General features: G+C 42.4%; 1 protein-coding gene across 6 annotated transcripts in view; it reads right to left on the bottom strand.

Moving 5' to 3' along the window:
- amotl1 (angiomotin like 1) overlaps positions 1 to 12,829 on the bottom strand; it is a 127,718-nt gene extending 114,889 nt beyond the window's left edge. For 3 of the 6 annotated variants that reach the window (XM_080196984.1, XM_080196983.1, XM_080196978.1), the window contains exon 1: positions 12,705 to 12,829. The gene's annotated coding sequence lies outside the window, so the exon portion shown is untranslated. Of the gene's footprint in view, positions 1 to 3,532; positions 3,653 to 4,111; positions 4,167 to 8,078; positions 8,130 to 11,048; positions 11,123 to 12,704 lie in introns of those variants that run through there. The other 3 variants (XM_080196979.1, XM_080196981.1, XM_080196982.1) reach the window with 3 other exon arrangements.
- Positions 12,830 to 13,840: the final 1,011 nt, after the last annotated feature.

The following is a 13,840-nucleotide window of genomic DNA, read 5'->3' on the forward strand; positions in this document are numbered from 1 at the left end:
GGAAATCTCCCATTTGCCAACCAACAACTGGCTATTTCTATACTCTTCCATAGTTTACCATGTTACAGGTACCAGTGAGAGAGGCAAGGAGAGAGAATGCACACTGGATCCATACCAATGGCCACCGAGAGACTTAGTAGCACCACCACTGACAGAGCAGGCCAGTTGTGAAACTGGGTATATATTCAGGCAGTGACAGAATAACCTGTTTGACTTCATCCTCATGAACTTAATCTTTCCAAATATATCCATCTATGAAAGCACTGGCAGGAGTAATCATTGTGAAAATGAGTCTTCACCAGGATGGCACAATGAGAATATCCTCCATTTCTATATATAATGTGGTGCTACCATTCTTATTTGGACAAATGAAGGACAGCTAAAACTTTGGCATCCATAGGGAGCTATGGACCAACCGCATCAGCAACACAACTATATACCACCATAGTTTGTAACTCCGTAGTCCACACATGCCTCATTCCTCCATAGCCATCATGCTTAGAAACTAGTGCTAACTTGCTGGTGAGTGTGAAAGGCTGTTCCCAGTGTAGTTTAAAAGATCAACTGATGGGATATGTCAATATATGATGCTGTACCAGTCATGTGTTAGATTCTCAAGAGAGAGATTGGAATCATGCTTAAGAGCAACATACCTACTTTGAACGTTTGCAGTCTGTCTAAGAACAAAGTCTAAGAACATCCTAGAGTCCAAGACAGATATATCCAGTTCAGAACATGGTGGCAATCATGGAGATAGCAATGTAAAAAACGTGTTGATAGTTTTGAAGGAATCATAGAATGATTAAACCTTTGAAAGCAGTTAACAAAATATTGGTGGAAGGAGAAAGCAGATTGGAGAGAGGCAATGATGACTGCTCACTGAGTCCCTGCTCTTGAACAGCCTGTTTGACTGCCTCAATGGGCTGTAGAGTGGGAATTATGGAAACATCCATTTTCCAGTACTAAGCAGCATCAGGTCTCTACAAAAAGGAGCCAAACCTTCAGGTTAGATCCTTTCTTTATGCAGTATGTCCAATAACAGATTGTGTTCTTTTAAGGGAGGGTATACAGGAGTCCACTGCAGACTTTGAGTTCATTCTTTAAGCTTTTGATATCTTTCTATTGTCATGGAATTCTGTTATCGAGCAGATGGTTTGGTGGGTGATACAGTCCCAATTTCAAGCGTCACATTGGGCTGTAATTTGGGGTGACTCCTGGGCTTCATGTAGATTGGCCCACAGGCAATGGCCCCACCCATCAGAAAACTGCTAAACCAAGCGGATGGATGAGAAAATTTTGTTGGCAGAAATTTGTGATGCTTGCATTGTGGCATGAAAACGTAACATGGAGACCAAGACTGACCAGCAGGGGGCAGAATACTTTTAATGTGGCAGAACTGGACATTACAAGTGGTTCTGCAAATCCAGCAATTTTAATCAAAGTTAAAGACCAGATAGTATTTACAAAACACATTCCTTCCAAGTAATGGAAAGTCAAGAAAAAGACAAAATTATGGGTTCCATGGGAAAGTAGTTAGAATAATCCAGACTACTGATCAATTACAATCCAAGTTCAAGGCTTTGATAAAATTGATACTGGGGCTGCTGATAACAAATGAGCAAATGACTTTGACTTTCTTCTGCCAATGAGCCTTCGCCCAACAGACATCCAATGGCAAAGATTTGCCAATCAGAGGCAGGATTATTGCTGCTACCAGTTACAACAGGTGACAGAATATTGATTTCACTGAAGGAAGTGGATGGGAGTATTCTATCTCTGGGGCTGCCATTTGTGGACTGGAGGTGGTGTTCCTCAGAAATAACCCCTTCTTCCTACTCACCTGCTGCCTTAAAGTGACCATACCCCATCTTACCTCCCTCTTCCCTCCCTGTGCAAGATCCCTGATTTATCGCTTTCTGGTGATACATTTGTTCTGCTTCTGTTTTCTCATTGTAATGCCAGCAGCACTCACTAATGTGCTATTGGTGCTGCTGGAACTGAGGCAGTTGCCAGCAAATCAGATTGGTCAGCATCTTCCAAGGGCTGGATTTCCTTCCCAATGACAGGTGGAAGCCCTACACTGACTCTATTTAGCCCAACTGCAGCGCGTTATGGTTGTGGGATAGATCAGTGTGCAGCAAGTCATTTCTATGCTATCTTTGCTTTTGGTGGTGCGGGGAGAAATCAAGCCATACGCAACCCCCCTCCCTCCATTATATCCAGCCTACTCACTTTAATGCAATAATCATCAATGTTTTTATTTCGAAGCAGTGGAAATTCAGCCTTTACACACAGCAGTAAGTTTGGTCAGGACCTTCTGACCCTGACACCAGTGAGCATCATTGTGGATGGGACTGGAAAATTTGGAAAGCTATTACAAGTGAATGGTTCCCTAAATTTTCCCATCCAGTCCACGATGAAGCCCATTGGTGTCAGGGCCGGAAAATCTAGGCCTTTCTTTCTTTCACAGATACACCATCCACTCGACCTCTGGTAGACATGGAAGTTATGAATCTCTTAGTTCTTCACAAAAGAGATGGCAGACACAGATGGCAGTGCAGCAGATGGTGACTATCTCCATGACAACCTCCAATGAATTGGTTCTCCCGAGAGATTGATGAAGAAGAATCCCTTGCAATATTGAGTCATCTCTTGAGGTTGATGACCTAGAGAATGTCGATAGATGCACCTTATGAAGTCTCTGTTGACTTTTTAGAGAAGAATCAGTTGTGCTTTGTGGCATTCAGATCTTAGTTTCACTGAATCTATCAATGTATTGCCTACTTTATCTCCATTGTCCACAAAGAGTCTTCCATAAAAAAGATTTTGCTCCATACAGAGGATCACACTGTTACAAAGCTGGTACCTTGTCAGGGTGAAAGTCAATTGGCACACATGCTTCAGTCTCAACTGGACATCTTCTCTTTAGACCTGGAGATCAGCACAGAAGTTGTAGAATCCTGTACAGCAATCATGTCTACAACACATTTGTCTCACTATAGGAGAAGAGGCTGTCTTGTCTACATATTCACATTAATCCCATTGCCCATAGTAGAACAACCACATACAGAATAGTGTGCTTCTTTTAACATTGCCTACTGAAAGCAGTTGTCTTCCCAAAGTAACATTGGGAAATCATCTTTTCTTTCTGAAAGCCTTATGGGAGGTTGGTCATTTTTTCCTTCTTTATCTAAGTTAATTGAAATCTTAGATCTTCAATGCCTTTTCAGTTTTTGATACGGTAATAGATGATACAGTGTTCCCTGGAAATCAAGATAATTCATCTCCTGAAGCTTATTTCCAAAGCCTTTTGAGGGAGCACCAAGTTCCTCAGAGTGTCCAGAGCTCTTCTTTCTAGTCCCAAAGAGTCTTAAGTTCAATTCTCTTTGGGCTTCTCTTTTAGATGAATCTTTTGTGGAAAAATCTTTGTTGTCCTGGTGGTTCTGTCATCCTGAAACCTACACTCTGCTTCCTGGCAATGCAGCCAGCAATACAATGGAAGTGTTCTATAGTACAGGTGATGATATCCTACCAGATGCAGAAGAAAGCCCTCTTCTCTTCAAGATGTCTTTTTGAGAATACTGAGGGAAATTGAATTCCTCAGGGCCATGACTTGGGGAGGGCAAGAATTGGAGTTCCAGTTGAATAGAACCTATAGTTGTAAAAAAGGAGTTTCAGAAATGCAATGTAAATACTTGAAGATCAAGTTTTATGTTGTTATTAAAAAGGATAGCATACATGGCGGGGGGGATGTGCAGTATAAAGGGTTAACAAATGGAATATACTGATGTATGACATTGCTGATGATGTACCACTGACATCACTCAGTTAGGCTCGAGAGAGAGAGAGAAAGAGGTTAAAATCATGCCTAGGAGCAACGTGCCTACTCCAAGCTATTAAGATTTAGTACCAATTACCAATTGTTAAGAAGATACCAGAGTAAGTCTACAGTATGTTCAAGAACCAAGTCCCACACCTAAAGTCCAGGACAGAAGAACCCACCTGAGAACACTTAGAACTGCACCAGACATATCTTAGAATGGGACCGAGGGCTACAGTACAAGGTTATTTACATGCTAAACAGCAAAAGTAACAGGTTATAGACACAAACCTAAGCAATCCTACAATTGATCAATCGGAGCAGAAACATTGCTACCATTTCTAAAATCAGGTGAGAATAGTGGTGGGCAATCCTGCAACTAATAAAGAAAGATACTCCATGAATGTTCTGATCCTCATTGAAGGGTCCATCATGAGTGCCAAAAAGAAGATCATAAGCCTTCTTCCGTGGACAGGTAGTGCTAAAATTGACCAAAATGTTTTAAAACTAACAAGGAAAGAAACCAAATTAATCTTAGTTATGAACATTATACCACAATTAATTCATAATCAGATTGTAAGGGAACATCTCACAAATAGTAACCATATCCAATTGAATTTTTATAAGATTTGTGAAGGAGAAGTATGAAATTGTGAACTAGGGTCTCAAATCCAAGTAAAGCAATCTTCAAAATGATGAACTGACCACAGTAACTAGACTGAAGTAGGAAAACAGTGGAAAACTGTTTGGTATCATAAAAAAAATCACTGTACAGTTTTGAATGGCAAAGGTTTTACAACTGTAGTTAAGGAACTATAGTCAACAAATAAGGTAAGAGACAGTATTCATAGAATCCCTATAGTACAGAAGGGGGCCACCCAACCCATCGAGTCTGCACCAACTCTCTGAAAAAGCATCCTGGCCCGTAACACCTCCTGTGCGTAACACTGTGCATTTACCGTGGCTAATCCACAGCAAACCCTAATCCTAATCTACACATTTTTGGATACTAAGGGGCAATTTAATATGGCTAAACCACATAACCTGCACATCTTAGGACACTAATGGGCAATTTAGCATGGGCAATCCACCTAACCTGCACATTTTTGGACTGTGGGGGGAAACTGGAGCACCTGGAAGAAACCCATGCAGACATGGAGAAACTCCATACAGTCACCCAAGTCCAGAATTGAACCTGGGTCCTTGGTGCTGAGAGGCAGCTATGCTAACCACTGTGCCCCCATGCTGCCAGTATAAATGACTCATTACTACAGCGAAAATTGTTAATCTAATGGACTGCAGAGCTAATAAAAGCAAGGAAGGATACAAATAAAGTATTAAGATATGCAAGAAGGAAATTTTTAAAAACGTACAAGGCACATCAAAGCAAAGAGTAGAAGTTTTCATAAATACTTTAAGAGAAAATGTGGGTGATATTCAACTGTGGCATTGTCAGTTCCACAGCCCACAGTGTTCCTCTCCACAGTAACTGGTTGTGGGGTTTAAGCTCCAGTTGGTGACCATGGAGTTATCTGATCACTGATGGAGTTGGATTATGTGGAGTGGCAAACAGGTTTGTACTGATCACCACTACCTCCTGGAACCTTTGTTCTGTTCCCTGGTAAGATTTTATTTACTTACTTTATTACTATTTCATGCTGCGTTGATGAGTTTCAACAAATTGTCCACCACATCGGCAAATGTCTTTCTTGTGTCAATTGCTATCATCTATTAGCATTTGTTATAGATACATTCACCACCAACGCCTTCAGCCCCCCTCAACCACTGGAGGCAGTGTGCTTTTATCTACCTTTTCTCTCATCCTTTCATAATTCTAAACACTTTCATCACATTGCCTCATAACCTTTCTTGTTTTAATTAAGAAAGGCCCAAGTTTTCAAATTGTTCTTTGTAGATATATTTCTGCATAACAGAATACCATATCATTACATACTTGGATTGTTTAAAACTTAAAGCCACAAAATTAAGGTGTGTGTGTGTGTGTGTGTGTGTTTGTGTGTTTTGGGCTGCCCTACAATACCCCCCGGAGCATGTCTCCAATTTCACAGTGGTCTGCTGTACTCTCTACAACAAAATTTACTCAGAGGGTAGTAAGGGCATGGAACGCCCTGCCTGCAGCAGTTGTGGACTCGCCAACTTTAAGGGCGTTCAAATGGTCAGTGGATAGGCATATGGATAACATTGGAATAGTTTAGGTTAGAGGGTCATTAGATTGGTTTCACTGGTCGGTGCAACATCGAGGGGCGAAGGGCCTGTACTGCGCTGTAATGTTCTATGTTCTAAATGCAATTATGAGACTATGGCAATTGCCACCAAGTATACAGAGGTCATCTTGGAAGGAAGAGGAAAAAGAGAGAAAAAGGAAGAGACAAGGAGGAGGCATCTGGGACACTTTTGCTCTGTCTTAGCTATTGGTAAGAGCTCACATTTCCATTTCATTCTTTACACCCATTCCCACTCTACCATTCCCCATCTTCTCATCCATCTGTGACGTTCTATCATAACGTCCACAAACTAAAACCTCACCATAACATCTTTGTCTAACAACTGATTATTTAAACACAGCTGAACTATTCATTAACTTTTCGTTTGTGCATTCCCTTAGTGCTTATCTTGCCTTTGGAATCACGAGCTTTCAGAGAAATGCTCCTTTATCAGATGAATGGATTCCATTCACCTGATAAAGGAGCAGTGCTTCAAAAGCTCGTGATTCCAAGTAAACCTGTTGGACTTTAACCTGATGTTGTGAGACTTCTTGCTGTGTCCATTCTAGTCCAACACTGGTATCTCTCTACCTTATATCTTGCCTTTGCCTGGCCGAGTGCTCCATACCCCAGTGGCTGCATCATTGCTAGTGGAAGATTGCTGACTTCCACTGGGGGAGGTTGCAGATGGCCTTGCAGGACCTGGCTTGAGGGCCCTGCTTTGGTCAGCATCACCTTAGCATGTGGACAAGAGCCTGGGTTGACTGGCATTGGCGAGTGGCAGGTGTTAAAGCCTAGATCCTGAGAGAGGACAGCAGTTGTGTTCCTGGACCCACTCCCAGTCGCTCTGGCGCAGTGTCTCAGCAATCCTAGTAACTTGCTAGAACACAGATTTCTGAAGTGCCCTTTGAGCACTGAGACCACAAGATTAGATGGTATGACCTGAGTGTGACTTTAGGCAGCAGCACTGAGATACAAGTGGCTTCTGCCTGAGTTGCAATGGAAGATGAGGCAAAGGTAATCAGATGCTGCAGCACAAGCAGGTTGTCTGGCTACCACTTCCATACTGGAAATGAATGTAAGGGTGGGAATAGCAGTCTTCAACCACAATGTTTCACTTCTCCTTGGATATGGGAGAGATGCCAGAGGATGGAAACATTGCAGATGTTGCACCTGTTCAAATAAAGGAGAAGTAACTATAAAATTGTTACTCTAACATCAGTGGTGGAGGAGTTTAAGAGGAAAAGATTCGTTAGCTTACACAGACTTGTATCAATTCCTCAGGGATAGCAGTGATCTGGGCTACCACCTGTGTGGCCTGTGTAAGATTCTTAAATGATATCAATAACAAACAGCACCCAGGCTCCACTCTGCTCAATGGCCTGTATCAAATCCACCATGTTTCTTGAAGTGACAACAGGCTATATGGCAGGACAGCGAATACACCAAATATCTCAGTGTTCATCCTTATCACCATTAGTACATCTAACAGTGCGAGAGGTCAGTGGTGTGTATGAGATCACATGTGGAGATGCATTCATTCAATTTAACCACCTATGTGCTTCTAGCACTGCTGTCAGGTCCTCTAGGTCTGATTCTTTGTGCTGGGTTTTGCGTTGCCCCCCCTCCGCCCACTCCATGCTTTTTGAAGATGTGTGACGGGCCATTAGAATACACAGGGTGGCCTTCCTGCCACCTGCCCATCTGCTCCTGACCTGTCTAACAATTTATAGGATAGTGAGGGCCCTTGGGCCTTTTGACACCCTAAAATAACCTAGAGGGGGCTGTCTCCTTCCAATAGTATTTTACCCACAGTAAGGGAAGATCAAAGCCACGAGGCAATCCTGATAGCTTTGGCTGAGTGGGCTGGTGTCAGGGAAGGGGAGGAGAATCCTCCTTTGTGGAGCCCTGGACCAATTAAAGCCACCACTGTGCCAAGGTCATCTCCTCTTTCAGCCCTCCCACCCTCTGGCCTCTTGGCCCCTACTCCCTTTGCTTTCATTGCTCACTGAGACCCATACCCTTGGATTTACCTGGGCTCCTCAGAATTGGGGACGATTTATGATCCTAGTCATAGCTACCATTCTGGAAGCTGGTGCCAGGACTGAAGAGCTACCAGCTATGTGGTTGTCCAACAGAACTCTTAAGGTGTAACTTCTTACTAAAATAGAGATGGAAAGCAATTAGTGTTTCTCAGAGTTATATTGCAATAGAGCTGCTGTCAGGGTCATGGGTGGCCTCCTGCCTGACATTTTAGTCAAAGGGATCAAAACACCCTAGAAAATCAAGTCCCAGGTGTTGACCTCCTTGCCATCTGCTTCCATCCTCTTTTGGTTGCTCCTGGAGGGCTTCCTGGCCCCATGGAAACACGGCCTCTCTCTCCCTATGGCCACGGCCTCCTCCAGTGCACCCATGAACCTTGGAGCCCTTTCACTTCCTTGGGACTCTATTTGTTCAGCTTCTATTTTCTGCTAATTATAGTTCAGGCAGTCAGCAGCAGCTTCCTTGTAATGAGTGTACTAGGCCTGCTGAAACATGTGCTCGCTGGAAATGCTGCTGCGTATTTGTTTAGCATTCAGCAAGCCAGCAGTGCGAGCCATGCTTGGCTGAAATCAAATAAGCGAGCAGGCAACATAAAGCACACGTGCTTTCTACTTCAATGCAACTGGGCAGAGGCAAATCATAAATCACTAACCTCGTGCCAAAAAGTGGGAGGAATCAACTGATTTAGTCCTCATATCCTTCTTATAATCTAATACTGTGCACAGAACTTTGAGGTCTTAATGTTTTATACAGCTCAGTATTGCCTTTTGACTTTTATATTTAATACTTCCTGTGACTAAAGATTAAAATTTTCCTCATTTCTTTTATCTAGTCTTAAATGCCATGCGAATCCATAACCCCAAGTCACTGACCATATTGTATTTCCAGTCATAGTAATAAGCTGTAGATTTTTTCAGTCATATCATATATGTTTGTGTTATTTATTTGTGTTAACTATTAACACTGCAATGAAGTTACTGTGAAAATCCCCTAGTTGCCACACTCTGGCGCCTGTTCGGGTACACTGAGGGAAAATTTAGCACAGCCAATATACCTAACCAGCATGTCTTTTGAACTATGGGAGGAAACCCGAACATCCAGAGGAAACCCATGCAGACACAGGAAGAATGTGCAGACTCCGCACAAATAGTGACTCAAGCCAAGTATTGAACCCGGGTTCCTGGTGCTGTGAGACAGCAGTGCTAACCACTGTGCCACCGTGCCACCCACACAGAGTGGCAGAGCTAATAAAAGCAACAAAGGATACAAATAATCTATTAAGATGGGAAGGGAATTTTTAAAAACATGCAAGTTACATCAATGCAAATAGTAGAAGTTTTCATAAATATATCAAGAGAAAGTGTGGGTGACATTCAATTGTGGCATAGTCAGTTCTACAGCCCACAGATAAAATACTTTGTGAGAAAACCGAGCCCTTTTCAGATAATTTCACTAAGGGCTCTTTGAACTGTATTATACTGTAATAAGGTCTTTTGTGACAGTGTTTTAATTTTTTTGCTGCCACTCACTATTCCTTTATTGGCTACGGTGATAAAAGCTGTTCAATGAAGAGACTGCTCATGATCCTGGTGAAGAATTCACAAACAAAGGGTTGGCATTGTTATGACAGCCACACATTTATCAGAGCCAACCAAATGAAATTTCTGAAGCATGGACCAAGCTGGTGACACACTGTAATATGCACAAGCTTGGATCTCCTTGAAATTTTACAATTTTTTTTTCCTCAGAATATGGGCATTGCCAGCATTTATTGTCTTTCCCTAAATATCCCTGTGAAGATACTGGTGAGCCATCTTCTTGAGCCACCTGTTGTTTTATGCTGCATGCCTTACAGCTTGCTGCTGCAATGATGCAAAGTCCTGGCCGAGGAAGATCTGGCATTCCTGAGATGATGAATCGGAAATGGACCCTACACACAAACAACAGAAGCCAAACCCATCACTGCTGCACAAGAGGATCGGTCAGGTGTGGGTGCCAGAAAAACACGGCTATTTCTCTTAATATGGTGGACTTTAAATAACAAGATCATTGTTTGACATAGTCTGCCAATCTGTGACATTGTTTGAGTATTCAAAGCAATTATCACAAGGGCTAGAATCTCATAGCTGTGATGACTGCAGTGAGGATGGCTGTTAGCACGCATATGATCACGCAATCTTGAGCTAAAAACCCTTTAGACCAATATTCATCCACAACAACACGTCACAATCATTTAATAAAGATAATCAAAACAACCTGTCACAGAGCCAAAGAAAATGAGAACCTATGATGTCCCATGTCTGTCTGTTGTGATTTCTTAATTATTTCATGTGTGCTGTACGTGGTACCCATTCTTCACTGCCAGCTGTGCCAGAGCCAACTCGGTGACCTCAATTCCCCTTTGCTTGGGATAGCCTTGGCTGGTGTCCTCTGACCGCTTGAGCTCACATTGGGCTGAGGAACTCCTGCAAATGGCAGGAGCCTAGTCATTGCCATGGCATTCTAGAACCATAGAACCCACAGAATCCCTACAGCGCAGAAGGAGACCTCTCAGCCCATTGAGTCTGCACCAACTCTCTGAAAGAGCATCTTACCCAGACCCGCCAGAGATCCCCTTCCTCTTCATCAGATTTCAATGCCAGTCCTTTGGGAATAGTGGCTGCTGGGGCTGATGACTGAGCTATTGGAGAAGAGATAAAGATTATCTACCCTCTATTCTTCAGAGGAGGTTGAATAAGAGATTGCCACATTTCAGAAATATGCTCTGGCCCTGGCGTAATGTGAATCCTCCCATCCTTCCAATGAGACAAACACACTCCTCCCTCTGCCACAACAAAGCTCCTTGTTTATGCATTCTGGTCACTGCCCAATCATGAACCCCTTCTCCACATCCCATGCCTATCACCTGCACACCCTCCCAAAGCTGACAGCCCACATCAGGAACAAGGTTTGCCACTCACCCCTGCAGAATGGAAAAGGTTGTTCAGTTTCTTGTGGCACTGCAGCCTTGGGTGACCCCAAAGCTGCTGACCTCCTCTGCCACCTCCATCCAGGCTTGCTTAGTATGGTGGGAAGATCTTCTCCCCATCCTGCAGAATGAGAACATTCTGATGTTCAGTTGCCGCCTGGAGGAGTCATCATCAAACTGTCAAATCCGCCAATGCTCTTAGCAGCCACTGCCATGCGAGGAGGGGAATGGACACTCTGATCTAGTGCAAGGCTGCCCTGAATGAGCAATGATATTTCATCCTACGTTATCCGGGACTGGCACAAGACACAGCTGGCATAATAGCCACCAGAATGATGACAGATATTCTGCCCATAGATCCTTGCCTCTTTAATCCTCTGGAACCAGTGTTACTGTTCCTCAAAAATGACAATCTGCTAATTAATTCTGCTGGCCCTGAACATGCTCCCCATTGTTGGCTGTCCTTTAATTAAACACAGGAATCTACTTCTGGTCATGGCCTGACCTCACTATCTGATCTGATGTGGTGCTCCCAGACCAGACTTGGTTGCTAATTGGTTGGCCAGAACTTAATCACATCATCCCTTCCAGCTCCCTGATCTCGCAAGAGAACATTAAATACAGCCCAATGGGTTTTGAAAGGTTGTTTGGCTTTGTGAACATCACAGGAGATTTTGATCCTACCTTTATCCAACATTTATACAAATGTAATCTTCTGCATGAGGGTACTGGTGATAGCTTCCTTCCCTAGTTGAATCATACTGAGTAGTTTTGGAAAGATAAACTATTTATTAAACACAACTTTCACACTGAGCTATTAACGAACAGTTAATTAAATACTTGTGATATGATTGACTAGCAAATAGGTCGCAATTACCAATACAGTCTAAGTGAAATATTAATTTAAAAATCAAATTGATATAGGCAAAGTTATGAAAAAGGATTGTCAACATATCAGAAATAACAGGCTTACATGAGGCAGCACTACATGGTTAATAGCCATGTAAGAATAAGAAAATCAAAATACAACATGGAACTTCTACAGTGGTTGAGCTGCAATAGAGACTGTGATTATAGGACAGCAAAGCATCAAGTATAATTCTCAACAGTAAACTAGAACAGAATGCTTTCACAATTAAATGTATCTTTATAACTCTATAAGTTTATGCAGAATGGTGACGAATGGGATTCAGGCTTAGACAACAAATATTCTGTTAAATTATTCCTAAAAATTATCCAAACATGCATGCACAGACTTTTTATTATATACTGTTTATATTTGTTTCTGGAGGCATTCAAATTACAAAAATAAACACACCGTATCATGCAGCACAACATTAAGCAGTAACATACTGCAATTCCACTTAACACCCAGTTCCAAGTACAATTTATCGAGTAACATCATGCCCTGCCAGAAATAATCTTAAAACTCCAAACTTCCTAACGGAAGTTTGCATGTAGTCTGGAATGTCTGACCCAGGATCTAATACTCATAGATAAGTGCAATGGTCACAAATGTACAACCAGAAGACAAAGTTCACAAGCTCAGCTCCTTCAAATCATCAAACAACAAAAAGCTCAACAATCATTGAATATCGAAGAATTGTTTAAAATATTCAGGAACAAGCCCCCATTTTAGTTTTCTTACCTTCTGAAGAGATTTTGATGATAAAGGTTTACTAAGCTCATCTGCCGTACAACCCAAGGTGTTTGAATCAAACAATACACTCGTAGCTTGAGTAACTGATTATGAGTCAATTGAGGGTAGCTCTTTCCGAGGTATGTCTGGACTTGTGTCTGTCTGAGGTATGTTGCTTCACCTGCCTTTAGCTGGAAGTATTACTGCATGTTTACACTGATCCAGTCTTCAACTGCCGGTTAGATTGCCAAACACATCCTTACATCTTTTCAGTGATTAATGGGTGCACTAGGGTGGGGATTAAAACATACGCCGAAGAAAAAGTCTTCAAGAAAAAGTGTGTTTCAAGCTTCTCCAAAACACTGAAGTTTCCTGTTTAGTGATTTAATGTAAACTCATTTTTTTTCATGAACGTAGGTAAGTTTCATAACAAGCAAAAAAAGTTTTTTTTAAAGTTGGAAATCTGCCTTCTAATTATGTTGGAGCGTGGCGTGAAATTACATATCTCTTTATCTCCTACCAAACCTCCGTTCACTCACATGTGTCTGAACATGCTGGATGCTTCTGATAGTTGGGCGGATGCACATTCTTTCATTTGTGTTCACAGCGGAGGCATCATCTAACAATTTATTCTAATTGGCTGCTGCAGCACTTCACTTTACTGGTAATTATAAATAGATAATTATACATTTTCATAGAACATAGAACTTAGAACATTACAGCGCAGAACAGGCCCTTCGGCCCACGATGTTGCGCCGACCTGTTAAAAAACAATGACCCTCTAACCTAAACCAAACCCTTACCATCCATAAACCTATCCACGGATCTCTTAAATGCCCCCAAACTAGGCGCATTTACAACTGCAGCAGGCAGGGCATTCCAATCCCTCACCACCCTCTGGGTAATGAACCTACCCCTGACATCCGTCCTATAACTACCCCCCCTTAATTTAAAGCTATGCCCCCTCGTGCTAGCTTTCTCCATCCGAGGAAAAAGGCTATCACTGTCCACCCTATCTAAACCTCTAATCATCTTATATGTTTCAATAAGGTCCCCTCGTAGCCGCCTTCTTTCTAACGAAAACAACCTCAAATCCCTCAGTCTCTCCTCATAGGACCTCCCCTCCATACCAGGCAACATCCTGG

The sequence above is a fragment of the Carcharhinus amblyrhynchos genome, chromosome 10 (genome assembly GCF_965287045.1).
Source record: "Carcharhinus amblyrhynchos chromosome 10, sCarAmb.v2.hapA, whole genome shotgun sequence".
NCBI lineage: Eukaryota > Metazoa > Chordata > Chondrichthyes > Carcharhiniformes > Carcharhinidae > Carcharhinus > Carcharhinus amblyrhynchos.